At 43.9% G+C, this 17,408-nt stretch overlaps 1 long non-coding RNA gene across 1 annotated transcript in view; it reads left to right on the top strand.

Annotated features, from left to right (window-relative positions):
• LOC139273570 (uncharacterized) overlaps positions 1–14,821 on the top strand; it is a 35,295-nt gene extending 20,474 nt beyond the window's left edge. The window contains exon 3 of the long non-coding RNA XR_011595212.1: positions 14,766–14,821. This is a non-coding gene — a long non-coding RNA (uncharacterized lncRNA). The remainder of the gene's footprint in view (positions 1–14,765) is intronic.
• The last annotated feature ends 2,587 nt before the right edge of the window (positions 14,822–17,408 follow it).

Below are 17,408 nucleotides of genomic sequence, written 5' to 3' on the forward strand. Positions count from 1 at the left end.
TGGGGGTAATATACTCACATGGATTGAGGATTGGTTATAAAATCATAAAATAGTAAAGGACAATATAAGCTTAAACCAGAGTGAGTAATAGAATAGGTTAAATTATAATGTGTGATGTTTATACCTATAATTATGAAACTATAAGAAATAACTAACAGCAGGCAGGGGAGTTTAGGGATAATCAGAAAATTGCTGAAGAAAAGTAACTGCTGGGAACCAGGGAAAGTGTCCTTGTAAATCACAGATTAGAGAAGTTCCAGCTGTCTTTTCCCAGCTTCCTGCCCAAACCCAGCAGAGAAGACAAAGAAGAGTCAGGTGCCAGAGGTGGATCACTGCAGGGTATAAAAGTGAGGGGAGACTGATGTAAGGGGGCAGTCGGGACTGGAGACACCGGAGATCAAGCTCAGGGTGCCCGAGGTTCCATCCAGCGGGCTGACCTTGTGTCATTTACTGTGGACACGAGCATGGATTGAGGATTGGTTAATGGACAGAAAACAGAGTCGGAATAAACGGGTAATTTTCGGGTTGGCAGGCTGTAACTAGTGGAGTGGTACGGTAAGGATCAGGGCTTGGGCCCCAGCTATTCACAATCTATATCATTGATTTGGATGATATCCAAGTTTGCTGATGATACAAAGCTAGGTGGGAATGTAATTGTGAGGATGATGCAAAATGCAAAGAAACTTCAAAGGGATATAGATGGACTAAGTGAGTGGGCAAGAAGATGGAAAATGGAATATAATGTGAAGTTATCCACTTTGGTAGGAAAAATAGAAAAGCAGAGTAGTTTGTAAATGCTGAAAGATTGGAAAATGCTGTTGTTCAGAGGGTCCTGGGTGTCCATGTATATGAATCACTGAAAGTTAACCTGCAGGTACAGGAAGCAATTAAGAAAGCAAATGGTATGTTGACCTTTATTATAAAAGGATTTGAGTATAAGAGTAAAGATGTCTTACTGCAATTACATACTGCCCTGGTGAGACCCCATTTGAAGTATTGTGTACAGTTTTGATCTCCTTGCCTAAGAAAGGATATACTTGCCATTGAGGAATGGAGGTTCACCAGACTGATTCCTGGGATGGGGGATTGTCCTATGAAGAGAGATTGAGTAGATTAGGCCTATATTCTCTGTAGTTTAGAAGAATGAGAGGTGATCTAATTGAAACATACACAATTCTTAAAGGGCTTGACAGGGTAGATGCAGGAAGGATATTTCCTCTGGCTGGGAGTCTGGAACCAGGAGTCACAATCTCAGAATAAGTGTCGGCCATTTAGGACTGAGATGAAGATACATTTCTTCACTCAGAGGATGGTGAATCTTTGGAAGTCTCTCCCCCAAAGGGCTATGGATGCTCAGTGTTTGAGTATATTCAAGGCAGCTTGATACATTTTTGAATATTAAGGGGTGAAGGGATATGAGGAAAGTGGAGTTGAGGTAGAAGATCAGCTATGACATTATTGAATGGTGGATCAGGCTCGAGGGGCCGAATGGCCTGCTCCTATTTTTTGTGTTCTTATAACATAAGTGAATTGGAGTCACTGTTAATCTAGTGGAAAACTTGCTTTAGGTTCTAACCTCTGCTGCACCTGACACAGTTGACTACTCCATCCTCCTCCAACGCCTCTCCATCAATGTCCAGCTAGGTGGGACTGCACTCGCCTGGTTCCATTCTTGCCTATCTAATCATAGCCAGAAAATATCGTGCAATGGCTTCTCTTCCCACTCCTGCATTGTTACCTCTGGTGTCCCCTAAAGATCTGTCCTTGTTTCCCTCTTATTTCTCATCTATATGCTGCCCCTTGGAGATATCATCTGAAAACACAGAGTCAGTTTCTACATGTACGCTGATGATACCCAGCTCTACCTCTCCACCACTTGTCTTGACCCATGCTTGGTATCTAAATTGTCAGATTGCTTGTCCGACATCCAGTACTGGATGAGCAGAAATTTTCTCCAATTAACTATTGGGAAGACCGAAGCCATTATCTTTGGTCCCCGCCACAAACTGCGTTCCCTAACCACTGACTCCATCGCTCTCCTTACCATCAATCTGAGGGAGAACAAGACTGTTCACAACCTAGGTGTCATATTTGACCCTGAAATGAGTTTCCAGCCACATATCCATGGCATAACTAAAACCACCTTTTTCCACCTCCATAACATTACCCACCTCCGCTCCTGCCTCAGCTCTTGTGCTGCTGAAACCCTCATCCATGCCTTTGTTATCTCTAGGCTTGACTACTCCAACTCACTCCTGGCCGGTCTCCCACATTCCTCACTACGTAAATTTGAAGTCATCCAAATCTCAGCCCCCCATGTACTAACCCGCATCAAGTCAAGATCACCCATCACTCCTGTGCTTTCTGACCTACATTGGCTCCCAGTTAAACAAAGCCTCGATTTCAAAATTCTCATCCTTGTTTACAAATCATTCCATGGTCTCGCTCCTCCCTATCTCTCTCATCTTTTTCAGCCTCACAACCCCACAAGATATCTTGCTCCTCAAATTCTGGCCTCTTGAACATCCCTCATTATAACTGCTCAACCACCATTTTCCAATCCTCTCTGGCTTTAGATATGGTGCTGGAGGACTACTAATGTGGTACTTTTGTTTAAGAAGGGTGAAAGGGATAGACCGAGTAATTACAAACCAGTCAGCCCAACCTCAGTGGTAGGAGAATTATTGGAAAAAATCCTGAAGGACAGGATAAATCTTCACTTAGAAAGACACGGCTTAATCAAGGACAGTCAGCACGGATTTGTTAAGGAAAGGTCGTGTCTAACTAATTTGATTGCATTTTTCGAGGAGGTAACCAGGAGGGTGGATGAGGGCCAAGCGTATGATGTAGTGTATATATCTTTTAGCAAAGCTTTTCATGATAGTCCCACATGGCAGTTTGGTCACGAAAGTAAAAGCCCATGAGATCCAGGGCAAAGTGGCAAGTTGGATCCAAAATTGGCTCAGAGGCAGGACGCAAAGGGTAATGGTTGATGGATGTTTTTGTGACTGGAAGGATGTTTCCAGTGGGGTTCCGCAGGGCTCAGTACTAGGTCCCTTGCTTTTTGTGATATACTTGAATATAGGGAGTATGATTAGGAATTTTGCAGATGATACTAAAATCGGCTGTGTGGTTGATAATGAAGAAAGCTGAGGACTGCAGGAAGATATCAATCAACTGGTCAAAACAGTGGCAAATGGAATTTAATCCAGAGAAGTGTGAGGTAATGCATGTGGGGAGGGCTAACAAGGAAAGGGAATACACATTAAATGGTCGGACACTGAGAAGTGTAGAGGAACAAAGGGACCTTGGAGTGCATGTCCACAGATCCCTGAAAGTAGCAGTACAGGTAGATAAGGTGGTTAAGAATGCATACGGAATGCTTGCCTTTATTAGCCGAGGCACAGAATACAAGAGCAGGGGGTTATGCTTGAACTGTTTTTTTTTAAAAAAAGCTGAGTACTGTGTGCAGTTCTGGTCACCACATTACAGGAAGGACATGATTGCACTGGAGAGGGTACAGAGGAGATTTATGAGGCTGTTGCCGGGAGTGGAGAATCTTGGCTATGAGGACAGATTGGATAGGCTGGATTTGTTTTCCTTGGAACAGAGGAGGCTGAGAGGAGACCTCATTGAGGTGTATAAAATTATGAGGGCCTAGATATTGTAGATAGAAAGGACCTATTTCCCTAAGCAGAGGGTTCAACAACCAGTGGGCATAAATTAAAATAATTGGTAGAAGATTTAGAGGGGATTTGAGGGGAAATTTATTCACGCAGAGGGTTGTGGGATTCTGGAACTCACTGCCTGAAAGGGTGGTAGAGGCAGAAACCCTCACCCACATTAAAAAATACTTGGATGTGCACTTGAAGTGTCGTAACCTGCAGGGTTACAGCTGGATAGCCTCTTGTTGGCCGGCACGATGTGCCAAAATGGCCTCCTTCCGTGCTGTAAACTTCTATGATTCTACTTCCAATATAAATAGCTGTGACGTGGTGCATTTTGGTAGGTGGAATAAGGAGGCCAGGTACTCAGCTGTGTCAGCTGTGGCTCAGTGAGTAGCACTCTCACCTCTGAGTTATAAGATTGTGGGTACAATCCAGTGCAATGCTGAGGGAGTGCTGCACTATCAGGTGCCGTCTTTCAGAAGCGACGTTAAACCACAGCCCCGTCTGCTCCCTCAGGTGCATGTGAAAGGTCCCATGACACTATTTCGAGGAAGCGCAGAGGAGTTATTCCTGGTTTCCTGGCCAGTATTTATCCTTCAACATTACAAAAACAGATTGTCTGGTCGTTATCCCCTAGAGGATGAGATGGGGAATTAATAATGGAGAACAGGGAAATCGCAGAGACGTTGAACAAATATTTTGCATCGGTCTTCACGGTAGAAGGCATTAAAAACATCCCAATAGTGGAATAACAAAGGACTATATGGAGGGAGGAACTTAACACTATCACTAATGGAGTAGTACTTGGTAAAATAATGGGACTAAAGACAGACAAGTCCCCAGGACCTGATGGCTTACATCTTTGGGTCTTAAAACAGGTGGCTGCAGAGATACTGGATGCATTGGTTGTAATCTACCAAAATTCCCTGGATTCTGGGGCGGTCCCAGTGGATTGGAAAACCGCAAATGTAACGCCCCTATTTAAAAAAGGAGGCAGACAAAAAGCAGGAAACTATAGACCAGTTCGCCTAACATCTGTCATTGGGAAAATGCTAGAGTCCATTATTAAGGAAGCAGTAGCAGGACATTTGGAAAAGCATAATTCAATCAAGCAGAGTCAGCATGGTTTTATGAAAGGGAAATCATGTTTGACAAATTTGCTGGAGCTCTTTGAGGATGTAACGAGCAGGGTGGATAAGGGGGAACCAGTGGATGTGGTTTAATTGGATTTCCAGAAGGCATTCGATAAGGTGCCACATAAAAGGTTACTGCACAAGATAAAAGTTCACGGGATAGGGGGCAATATATTTGCATGGGTAGAGGATTGGCTAACTAACAGAAAACAGAGAGTCGGGATAAATGGGTCATTTTCCAGTTGGCCAACAGTGAATGATGGGGTGTCGCAGGGTGCTTGGTCCTCAACTATTTACAATTTATATTAATGACTTGGATGAAGGGACCGAGTGTAATGTAGCCAAGTTTGCTGATGATACAAAGATGGGTGGGAAAGCAAGTTGTGAGGAGGACACACAAAATCTGCAGAGGATATAGATAGGCTAAGTGAGTGGGCAAAGATTTGGCAGATGGAGTATAATGTGGGAAAGTCTGAGGTTGTCCACTTTCGCAGAAAGAATTAAAAAGCAAATTATTATTTAAATGGAGCAAAATTGCAAAGTGCTACAGTACCGAGGGGCCTGGGCATCCTTGTGCATGAAACACAAAAAGTTAGTATGGGGTACAGCACGTAATCAGGAAGGCAAATGGAATGTTGGCCTTTATTGCAAGGGGGATAGAGTATAAAAGCAGAGAAGTTCTGCTACAACTGTACAGGGTATTGGTGAGGCCACACCTGGAGTACTGCATACAGTTTTGGTCTCTGTATTTAAGGAAGGATATACTTGCATTAGAGGCTGTTCAGAGAAGGTTCATTAGGTTGACTTATGAAGATGGGTTGAGTAGATTGGGCCTATACACATTGGAGTTCAGAAGAATGAGAGGTGATTATATCGAAACATACAAGATAATGAGAGGGCTCGACAAGGTGGATGCACAAAGGATATTTCCACTCATAGGGGAACTAAAACTCGGGGACATCGTCTCAGAATAAGGGGCCCATTTAAAACTGAGATGAGGAGGAACTTCTTCTCTGAGGGTTGTAAATCTGTGGCATTCTCTGCCCCAGAGAGCTGTGGAGACTGGGTCTTTGAATATCTTTAAGGTGGAGATAGACAGATTTTTGAGTGATAAGGGAATACAGGGTTATAGGGAGCGGGCAGGGAAGTGGAGCTGAGTCCATGATCAGAACAGCCATAATCTTATTGAATGGCGGAGCAGGCTCAATGGGCCGAATGGCCTACTCCTGCTCCTATTTCTTATGTTCTCATCACATTGCTGTTTGTGGGAGCTTGCTGTGTGCAAATTGGTGCTGAGTTTCCCACATTACAACAATGGCTACGCTCCAAAAGTACTTCATTTGCTTTAAAGCTTTGTTTTGAGATATGTGGTGGTGGTGAAAGGTGCAATATAAATGCAAGTACTCCATTTTCGGGAAAAAAGTATCTAAATGGTGTTGAGGAGCAAAGAGATCTCGGGCAGGGTAGGCAATTATTTGGGCTGGAGGGCCACTTAACAAAGTTTTGGTGAGCTGTTGAGTGCCGCCTACCAATATTCCACCAATCGCTGGGTCCCGCACAGACTGATACCCAGCTCCTGCCACTGGAAGAGACACTGCGCATGTGCAGCTGCATCGTGCCCGGCTGTGCAGCACATTTAAAGGGACCGTGCACAAAAAAATAAAACATTGCATAAACATAAATTCATGTAGTAGTCAGATGCTATCTTACACACACAACTTGTATCCGGTACTGCTTATAAATGAAACATAGAAACATAGAAAATAGGTGCAGGAGTAGGCTGTTCGGCCCTTCGAGGCTGCACCACCATTCATTATAATCATGCACTTCAGTACCCCATTCCTGCTTTCTCTCCATACCCCTTGATCCCTTTAGCCGTAAGGGCCACATCTCATTCCCTTTTGAATATATCTAACGAACTGGCCTCAACAGCTTCCTGTGGTAGATAATTCCACATGCTCACAACTCTCTGAGTGAAGAAGTTTCTTCTCATCTCGGTCCTAAATGGCTTACCCCTTATCCTTAGACTATGACCCCTGGTTCTAGACTTCCCTAACATCGGGAACATTCTTCCTGCATCTAACCTGTCCAATCCCGTCAGAATTTTATATGTTTCTATGAGATCCCCTATCATTCTTCTAAATTTCATTGAATATAAGCCTAGTCGATCCAGTCTTTCTTCATATGTCAGTCCTGTCAGCCCAGGAATCAGTCTAGTGAACCTTCGCTGCACTCCCTCAATAGCAAGAATGTCTTTCCTCAGATTAGGAGAACAAAACTGTACACAATATTCAAGGTGTGGCCTCACCAAGGCCCTGAACAACTATAGTAAGACCTCTCTGCTCCTATACACAAATCCTCTCGCTATGAAGGCCAACATGCCATTTGCCTTCTTCACCGCCTGCTGTACGTGTATGCCAACTTTCAATGACTGATGTACCATGAAATCCAGGTCTCGTTGCACCTCCCCTTTTACTAACCTGTCATAATTCAGATAATCTGCCTTCCTGTTTTTACCACCAAACATTTATCTACATTATATCGCATCTGCCATGTATTTGCCCACTTACCTAACCTGTCCAAGTCACCCTGCAGCCTCTTAGCATCCTCCTCATAGCTCACACTGCCACCCAGCTTAGTGTCATCTGCAAACTTGGAGATGTTACATTCAATTCCTTCGTCTAAATCATTAATGTATATTGTAAATAACTGGGGTCCCAGCACTGAACCTTGCGGTACCCCACTAGTCACTGCCTGCCATTCTGAAAAGACCTGTTTATTCCTACTCTTTGCTTCCTGTCTGCCAACCACATCAGTATATTACCCCCAATACCATGTGCTTTAATTTTGCACATAATCTCTTGAGTGGGACCTTGTCAAAAGCCTTTTGAAAGTCTAAATACGCCACATCCACAGGCTCTCTCTTGTCCATTCTACTAGTTACATCCTCAAACAATTCTAGACGATTTCTCAAGCATGATTTCTCTTTCATAAATCCATGCTGACTTGGACCGAATCAAAGATAAAAGTTGAAAATGTTGTGGTATCTTCTGGTCTCTGTAAATCAGTGCTGTGAAATAGAACTGTAGCCCCTTTAGAGCCTATGTCAGCATCATTTTCCCACCTCAGTCATCATTATGTCCCTCTGCAAAGATTACTAATGCTGTCCCAATTTGTGCGAGATGAGAACTCCCCTGCCATTGTACCGGGAGAAGAAAGATGCAGCGCCAGTCACTTTCTTCGGTAAAAGATTTGTGGAGATGAGCAGCCATGACTCCACTCTAAATTGCATAGGGCATATTCTAGTACGCAGTGCATTCTGGGTACTGATGTCTGCCATTGGCACCTAGAATTACTCAACGGATCCTTTTTAAGATCAGGCCAGAGAGAATCGCTTTGGCGAATTATTAATTTAAATGAAATATTACTATGTTTTTTCCTTGGCTGCAGTTCGGGTCTGTCTCTGACTCATGAGAAGTGAAAATGGATAGACGAATGTGCAGCTCGAGATCTGGCTCGCGTTCTATTTCTGTCCCATCCAGCAGGACGGATAGAATGTCTTGGCGGGCCAGATATGGCCCATGGGCTGTATTTTGCCCACCAGTGATCGAGGGGAACAGATGCACAAATCATTAAAAGCAGGTTAACAAGGCAATGGAAATGTAAATAAAGCACTGGGTCTCATTTCTAGAGTAAGAGAATTACAAAGCAGAGAAGTTTTGTTAAACGTATATAGAACCTTGATTAGACCACACTTGGAATACTGTGTTCAGTTTTGGTCTCCATATTATGAAAAAGATATACAGGCACTGTGGCTGTTGCAAAAAAGATTTCCAAGGATGACACCAGAAATGAGAGGTTATAAGTATCCAGAATGGCTGAACATGCTGGGGCTCTTTCTCTAGAAAAGAGAAGGCTCATAGAGATCTTTATAATTATGTAGCTGTTTGTTAGGATAGATGTAGAGAAGATGTTCGCACTTGTGAGGAGTCCAAAACTAGGAACTAAATATAAGATAGTCACTAATAAATCCAATAAGAAATTCAGGAGAAACCTCTTTACCCAGAGAGTGGTTAGAATGTAGAGCTTGCTAGCACGTAGAGTTAAGGTGAATAGCTGAGCGCCTTTAAGGGGAAGCTAGATACGTACATGAGAGAGCAAGGAATAGAAGGATATGATAGGGTGAGGTGAACTAAGGTGAGAGAATGCTCGTGTGGAGCATAAACACCGTCATGGACATGTTGGGCAGAATGACCTGTTTCTGTGAAGTAAATACTATGTAATTTTATAGTGAATTCTGAAAACACATGGTACAGCACTCGAAACAATCTTCAGCAATGAGCTGGGTGTCACAAAGGGTCAAAATACTGACCTTTCACCCCTACCAATCTGAAGGACTTGTGTAAAATGAATGTGGTGAGTTCAAACAGAGTCCTTGGTGAGAGGTCAGATTTGTACCAAACCAGGCACGAAATTGGCAGATGGACTGACGAACAAGTGCCTTTAAAAGTCTGCTTAATCCCTTTCAGTCCACCTGCACCCTTCACCCATGTGTGTGTTTCAGCATGTTTGTGTGTGTGTTTGTCTTTGTGTGTCAATATACAGACACAGAACCCAACCTAACAAAAATCAGTCAGTCTGAGTCTTGAATGTTTCAGTTGAGCTCCAGCTTTTTGGGGGAGAGATTTACAGATTGCGACTGACCTTTGTGTGAAGAAGTGCATTCTGGCCTCACTCCTGAATGGCCTAGCTTTAACTTTTAAGTTTATTCCCCTTGTTCTGGACTCTCCCACCAGATGAAATAGTATCTCTCTATCATCTTAAACGTGTCAATGATATCATCCTTCATTTTCTATCTTCAAGGAAGTAAAAGACTTGTCTATGCCACCTGCCCTCATAATTTAATCCTTTTAGCCCCGGTATCAATCTGCTGAATCTGTGCTGCACACCCGCCAAAGCTAATACATCATTCATGAGGTCCAGAACTGAACACAATTCTCTCGATGGGCTCTTCCTTTGCATGGTTTAGTTTGCGCGGATGCAATTCATCCAGTCCTGAGGATTTATCGTTTCTACATTTTCCTAGTTTATAAATTCAGGAACAGAAATGGTTTGGAGTAGGGCTGGGGACAGAGTGACAGTAGTAATGCCAAGATAATGAGGATGTGCCCTGGGAGTGCTTGATAGTGACACTGGAGATAAACTGGAAGAAGGAACATCGGAACAGGAACAGGCCATTCAGCTCCTCAAGCCTGTTCCCCCATTCAGTGAGATCAGGGCTGATCTGTCTCTTAACTCTGTAGATACTGGATTCTTTTCCCTTCAATCTGTTTCAGCGAATTCACTGACACACGAACACTTTTAGTCTTAGCAACATAAGACCTTTATTAGAGATTCTCCGGCCGGGACCTGTTAAGATAAAGGGAACACCCTCGATTTGAGCCTGTCCACCTCTCTCCTGACACGGCCCGTAACAGTACAAAAGCTCAATATTTATACATTGTTACAGCAGAACGTATTTGAGTGACACTCAGTTTATACAATCATTGGTCGACTTCCCCCAATAGCATACCCAATTGCAGGCTAACAACTCTCCAAATAGGGCGGGCTCCAGGGATGTGTTTATAGTTTCGATTTTACATAGCATTTCCCTATTTTATGGCTGGTTATTAGCAGCCCCTCGTCTGACTCATGCCTGACTTTGCTTTTTGCGTAACTCGTGTTTGACCACAACTCTGAGTAACCCCTTTTTGTGTCGACATTGCAAATATCTCAGCTTGACATTTTCTTTTAGCCATCTTCCCATGATCCTATTCAACTGACACATTCACAACTCTTCTATTCACATTCTCAACTCCTTCCACCTGCTTTACCTCCGTATCTTTTTATACCCCTCCCCCGAAAAATCTCTGCTCATCCACAGCTCCGAGCTTCTCGCCGTTAGAGAAGTGTATGTGTGTCAATCTTTGTAGCTGTGTATGTGTATGTATATATTTTGATATATGAATGTGTACGTGCTTGTGTATGTGCTTCTGTGGGTATGTCTCTACGTGTGTGTATGTGTCTGTGTGAGATTGTCTCTTCCTCCTTGTTCTGTTGCTCACTAAATGCAGTTCAGTATCAATGTGTCTCGGCCATTCACCTCCCCAGAAAGTGCTGAATTTTCTGTTTCAATTGGTGCATTCTGATCAATTTGATTCTGGTATTTAACAGCAGAAAACAACTGCTGCAGAGTCTCAGCAAATGAATCTCTATTTGGATTATTTCACCGGTCCTGGCAACTGCTCCATAGGAACAGGAGTAGGCCATTGAGCCCCTCGAGCCTGTTCCCCAATTCAATGAGATGATGGCTGATCTGTGACCTTACTCCATATACCCACCTTTGACCAGATCCTTTAATACCTTTAGTTAACAAACAGCTATCAATCTCCGATTTAAAATTAACAAATGACCTAGCATCAATTGGTGTTTGAGGAAGCAAGTTCCAAACTTCTACCACCCATTATGTGTACATGTGTTTCCTCATTTCACTGCTAAAAGTTCTGGCTCTAATTTTTAGACTGTCCCGAGTCTTAGAATCCCCAACCAGCGGAAATAGTTTCTCTCTCTCTACCCCATCTGTTCCGCTTAATATCTTAAACTTCGATCAGATCAGCCCTTAACCTAAATTCTAGGAGATACAGCCCTAATTTGTGTAATTTTTCCTCATACCTTAAATCTTGGAGTCCAAGTATCATTGTGGTAAATCTACGCTGCACTCGCTCCAAGGCCAATATAACCTTCCTAAGGCATGGTGCCCAGAACTGCTCACAGTGCTCCAGGTGTTGGCTAACCAGGGCTTTGTATAGCTGCAGCATAACCTCTACCCCCTAGTATTCTAGTGCTCTAGATGTAAAAACCAGCGTTCCATTAGCCTTTCTGATTATTTTCTGTACTTGTTCATGACATTTTAATGATCTCTGTACCTGGACTCCCAAGTCTCTGTGGACCTCCACTGTTTTTAGCTTTTTATCATTTAGAAAGTACCCTCTTGTATCCTTTTTAGGTCCAAAGTGGATGACCTCACATTTGTCTACATTGAAATCGATTTGACGCAGTTTTGCTCATTAACTTAATCTATCGCTATCCCTTTGAAATTTGATGCTTTCAACTACACTGCCTGCAATGCCATCTTTTTTTTGTGTCAGCGGCAAATTTAGATATATGACTTTCTATTGCCATCAACTAAGTCATTAATAAATACTGGGAATAGTTGAATCCCCAACACAGATCCCTGTGGGACACCACATCCTGCCAACTTGAGAACCAACCTTTGTCCCTACCCTCTGTCTCCTACAGCTCAGTCAATTTCCTAACCAGGTCAATAATTTGCAATGAATTCCTACTATCACCAAATTCCTCCACCCTGCTTGCAATCCACATATCTGTGATGTTACAAGAAAAAGCTATATTCCAATCTGGTGATTATTTACCTTACTCACCGAATACCTACCAGTGAATTCGTACTATCACCAAATTAATCCACTCGGCTTGTGTGAACGATCCAGTGATGGATTCCCACCAGCCCGAGCTCTCTCTCTAAATCTACTGGGCCTTGTTTTCCATTATTTTTGACAGCCCGTGTCTGTTTTTGAAGCAGTTTGGTCATTTTGTGCATTTATCTGAAACTTTTGAATAATCGGCAAGCGACACGTACTGATCTGCTGAGTTTATTTCCAGAGGACACCTATGCCGCGAGGGAGCAGGTTTCATAGACAGGTTAAAATAGAATAAACCCAAACTCACATTCCAGAGATTGACGGGTACAAAAAAAACCTACACTCTCATACTAGAAGCTGACAGGTAGAGTAAAACCCGCACTCGCATAGCAGAGACTGACAGGTACAGAATTAAACCCACATTCCCATAGCATAAACTGATAGGAACAGAATTGAACCCACACTCACATAGCAGAAACTAAGAGATACAGAATAAAACACACACTCACATAGCAGAGACTGACAGGTACAGAATAAAACCCACACCCAGTTATCAGAACAATAATATGCAGCAAGTAAAACCCATAGTCCCCTATCATAGTCCCTGACAGGGACAAACTCACACACCAGAGACTGACAGAAAGAGTAAAACTCTCTAGGAAATCCCACTCCAGTGTCCGGCTCACCGAATCATTTTGTTGGTAATTCGGATTATAATTAAAATTCTCTCAATGTGGCCCATTTAATTAGTGATAAAAGCAACTTGTGAAACAATCCCATTTTTGCTGATTTAAATAGTGACAAAAAGATGGTCTGAGCATGCACTAAATACATGCTGCTCCCCCCTCTCACCGCCTAGTGTTTAAACCGATGGGAAGGGCCCATGTGAGCTCCCCTCCCCCAGCTCTGTCAGCGGCTGCCGTTTCCTCTGTGCTGGGCTGATGATCGTTGAACACATCAGGAAGCGGAGATATCCCGGGCCCGAGTAAGGGAGCAAACAGCAGCCTCCTTACAGCAGCTCATCACATTGGGACCGTGTCCACAGATGGGCTTTGAGTCGGGGTAAGTTCAGCGGCAGTCGGGGGCTGTCTGTAAGAGGTGGTGTGGAGCAGGAATTAGTTCTGGAACATGGAGTGAGTGGGGGAAGGGAGAGGCCATTCTCGGGCTGTGTGTGTACGGTGTAAGGTAACAGAGAAAGTAAATCACCTCGCTCTTTCAAATCAGTGCTGCCTTCTTTCCCCAAATCAGTAGTGAATGTTCCTGATTCAGTTCCAATCTCAGTGTCTGTTGTTCTTGGACATTGAACAGTGGAAACACAGCCTGACTGAGGAGTGTCACAAAGTGCATCTATTGCAGGCACCAGGAGAGGAGTGTGACAGGAGACATTTCAATAATCGGTTATTTTGTTTCGGTGTGTTGAATTCTCTAGAACCGTGTTGCTGGTGATCGAGAGATACATTGTCGCTCCCTCAGATACATCTGTGACATTCTGTTAACTGTACAGGCTCTCAGCTCTGTTTCATTAGACTGAAAACAATTGTTGTACAGCCCAGGTACCTGTGGTTATAATCCAGGAAGCGATTCAGAATTTTACAGATTGTCCCATGGGAGTGGGAGATATAAACCTGGACTGTGCCAGTCGGGTGGTCCCATTCATGGACCAGTGCTGGGTTTGGGTTGTGTCTGGATGCTGATAACTTACTATAGAACCGTCTGACACAGCTGGTGTGGGGAATCTGATCACTCGCCACACCTCCGCCACAACCGTCCCGCTCCTCTGCTCATGGTCGTGGCGGAGGTGCGGTGAGTGATCGAGGTGGAGGGTCATTGAGGGATCGTGGCTGAGATTCGGTGGGTGATCGTGGCGGAGGTTCGGCGAATGTTTGGTGTGGATGTGCGGTGGGAGATCATGGCGGAGGTGCGGCGAATGTTTGTGGCGGAGGAGCGCGAGAGATTGTGACGGAGGTGTGGCGAATGAGGGTACAAGGCTCAGAAGAGCCGATGGCCCAGGGGCAGCACAGGCCAGCCCACACTGGGTCTGTGCGCACTAGGTCCGTGCAGCCGAGCAGGTCTCCAGTCCTGGTCTACCCTTGCCACTGGATAAAGCTCTGTCAAGCCTGTGTGGTGGCTGATGTGCAACGGTCACCACACGTTAAAAAAAATCCACGCACAGGCATCTTCCACCCTTTCAATTGGAGTCAGGACTGGAATATCAGGTCCTTCATTGAAACATCTGTGAGCTCACGTGGAAGCAAGTCATCCTGGTTCGAGGGACTGCCTATGATGATGATGATGATGATGAGAGTATCTGAGTGCCACTGTACTGCAGTGAGGTCAGACAATGTCACTGTTTGTATCGCGCATTCCTCTCTCCAGATACTTTACTTTATTATAAAGAAACACATTAATTATAACTTTATTGTTATAGTCTACAGGCACCTGTCCATGACTTGTACCTAATATTTTTCTCATATTATTATTCTCAGAGCAAATTACTTCACCCCCAGAATAAATGTGATCTTTCCGCCACCTGGAACACAAGGAACAGTGCAGGCAGCTCCTTCTCACACACAGTAAGTACATTATCACTCACAGAGCGCAGAGACACAGAACTGACCTCAATCATATTGTCACAGGTAGCAGAAGCTGTCTAGTCCCACAGTGATCCGAATCCCAGAGTTACATTATGAATCCCACAGTCACTTGGAACAGTACAATAAGATGTTGTTTCAAAGTCCAAACATAACGCTCTGAGAGGCAGATCCATTTTCACTCCCTTACTCACACACAAGGACTGACTGACACGGTGTCAATCCACAATGGGGTCTGTACACTGACTCTCAAACCCAGCAACTAACATACAAGAGCAGAGAAACGGAGGTAATGGACTGAACCAAATCTCCTCCTGAGATAATCACAGATAATCTCAAACTAGCATAGGCCGAAAGAAGGAACAGAATCCAACAGTCACACAGCAAGAATAGCTGACAACAAGAGACTGTCAATTACATAATAACTCTCGCACTCATACACATCACCATTCTAACAGAGACATAGTGAACCCCACACCCACAAACAGTGCCAGGGATTGAGAGACACAGAATGGACCCCACACCCACAAACAGTGCCAGGGATTGAGAGACACAGAATGGACCCCACACCCACAAACAGTGCCAGGGATTGAGAGACACAGAATGGACCCCACACCCACAAACAGTGCCAGGGATTGAGAGACACAGAATGGACCCCACACCCACACACAGTGCCAGGGACTGAGACACAGAATGGACCCCACACCTACACACAGTGCCAGGGACTGAGAGACACAGAATGGATCCCACACCTACAAACAGAGCCAGGGACTGAGAGACACAGAATGGATCCCACACCTACAAACAGAGCCAGGGACTGAGACACAGAATGGACCCCACACCTACACACAGTGCCAGGGACTGAGACACAGAATGGACCCCACACCCACACACAGTGCCAGGGACTGAGACACAGAATGGATCCCACACCTACACACAGTGCCAGGGACTGAGAGACACAGAATGGACCCCACACCCACACACAGTGCCAGGGACTGAGACACAGAATGGATCCCACACCTACACACAGTGCCAGGGACTGAGAGACACAGAATGGATCCCACACCTACAAACAGTGCCAGGGACTGAGAGAGACAGAATGATACATACTCTCGGGCATAGTGAATGACGGATTGAGATTGAATCACAATCACATATGGTAACACACTGACTGACTGGCAGATATCGGTTAAAATCCACACTCACATATCGAAAAGTGACTGGTGCAGAGTAAAATGGATATTCACATAACTTTTATTCTGTACCTCTCAGTTTTTGTTAATACATTCTGTAAACCAGCTGATACAGAATAAAATACATACTTGCATCCCAGAGTCAGACAGCTATAAAGTAAAACACACACTCACATACCAGAGACTGGAAGATATGACTAATATCCACACTCCTGTACAAGAAACTGGCAGGTACTGATTAAAATACACAATCACATCCTGGAAACTAACAATTGGAGAGTAACAACAACAGACAAATACCAGAAATTGACAGATAAAGATTAAAACCAAACTCGCATTCCAAAGACTGACAGATACAGAGTAAAGCCCACACTCACACCACAGAGAGTGACACATACAGTCTATGACACACTCACACATGAGAAAATGACAGCTACAGAGTCAAACCCACATTCACACCCCAGAGAGTGACAGCTACAGAGCAAAATCAACAACCACATATAAGATACTGATCGATGCAGAGTCAAACACACGCTCACATCCCACAGCCTAACAGGTACAGATTAAAACAGACTCACACATCAGAAACTGACAGATACAGCACAAAAGCAGCACTATCACAGCAGAAACTGACAGGTACAGATTAAAACCCCTATTAATATACTAGAAACTGACAGGGACAAAATAAAACCCAACTCAGATTTGAGAAAATGAAAGTTGCAGAGTACAACCCAGACTCATATCGCAGATATTAACATACAGAGTAAAACTCTCACTTTCATCCCAGAGCTTGAATGATAGAGGAAAACCACACTTGCATACCAGAAACTGACAGATACAGAGTAAAACTCACACACTCACATCAGAGACTAACAGATACAGAGTAAAATCCACACTTGCATCACACAGACAGACAGCTATAGAGTAAATTCTGCACTCCCATATCCGAGACTTAGCTATACAGAGTAAAACTTACACTTACATAAAAGACAATGAGAGATACCCACTCTCAGATATCATAAACTGACAGATACAGGCTAAAATCCACTCTCGCATATCAGAAACTGCCAGGTACTGATTAAAGCCCACGTTAACATACGAGAAAATGACAGGTACAGAATAAAACCCCACTCACATACCAGAGTCTGAATGATAAAGTGTAAAATCACACTCGCATAGCAGAGAAAGACAGCTATAGAATAAAACCCACTCACATACCAAAGACGTGACTGATACAGAGTAAAACGCACACTCACATCCCAGAGACTGAGAACTACATAGTTTTACCTACATTCCTATACCGGAAACAGACAGGTACAGACAAAAACTTAACACTCACATCCCA

This window comes from Pristiophorus japonicus, chromosome 9 (assembly GCF_044704955.1).
Source record: "Pristiophorus japonicus isolate sPriJap1 chromosome 9, sPriJap1.hap1, whole genome shotgun sequence".
NCBI lineage: Eukaryota > Metazoa > Chordata > Chondrichthyes > Pristiophoridae > Pristiophorus > Pristiophorus japonicus.